The sequence below is a fragment of the Trichinella spiralis genome (assembly GCF_000181795.1).
Source record: "Trichinella spiralis strain ISS 195 chromosome Unknown Scfld2, whole genome shotgun sequence".
Classification (NCBI taxonomy): domain Eukaryota; kingdom Metazoa; phylum Nematoda; class Enoplea; order Trichinellida; family Trichinellidae; genus Trichinella; species Trichinella spiralis.
The window spans coordinates 7271981-7272744 of NW_003526941.1; positions in this window are offsets into that span (position 1 = coordinate 7271981).

The window sequence follows — 764 nt, forward strand, 5'->3', positions numbered from 1 at the left end:
TTGTTGCTGTTGTTGTCGTTCAGTGTATCTAATCTGCTGAAAAAAAGCAACTGCTTTTTGTTTGGCTTGTTCAACTTTTGAATACCGTATCAGCACTTTTGTTTGACAGCCAACGTTTAACAACTGTCGCTAGTTGCAAGTTACCTCACTTTTTTGCTTTGTAACTTTTGCAAGAAAATAATAAGCGACGTTCTGATTGCAGTCGAACGTTCAGTTTATTTGGTATGTTTGCTTGTCAGGGAATTTAAATCTTTCACATTCTATGTAAATTAGTGGACCAATAGAAAAGCATAATTTGTTGATCCAGCCAGATCAACCTACTATACCCCTTCGTCGAGAGAGAGAGAGCGGGGAGGGGGGGAAGGAAGAAAGGAAAGATGTTCACCAATGGTAGATGAATACGTTGGTCTTGTCACACACTGTTCAGTCGACCAGGTCAGCAACACCAACATGATCAACATAGCCTCAGGTCAGCAAATAATAATCATAACTTTTTGTTTCAATTATCATCGAACAATAGGAGAAAAGCAATTGGAACTTTTCACCCCTATTTCACAAAAGTAATGGTTCAAAATAATAAAAATAAAAAACAAATAATACATCCTGTGCGGTTATTATTTGGCAATAGGAACAGAAAACTAAATTCACAGCGGAAATGCATCTGTAATACACGGTTGATTAAATCTGGTACAAATTACTGATGCATCAACTACATTCTACTCAGTAAATCCTAATCCCCTCCCCCAACAAAATATCTTCATAGT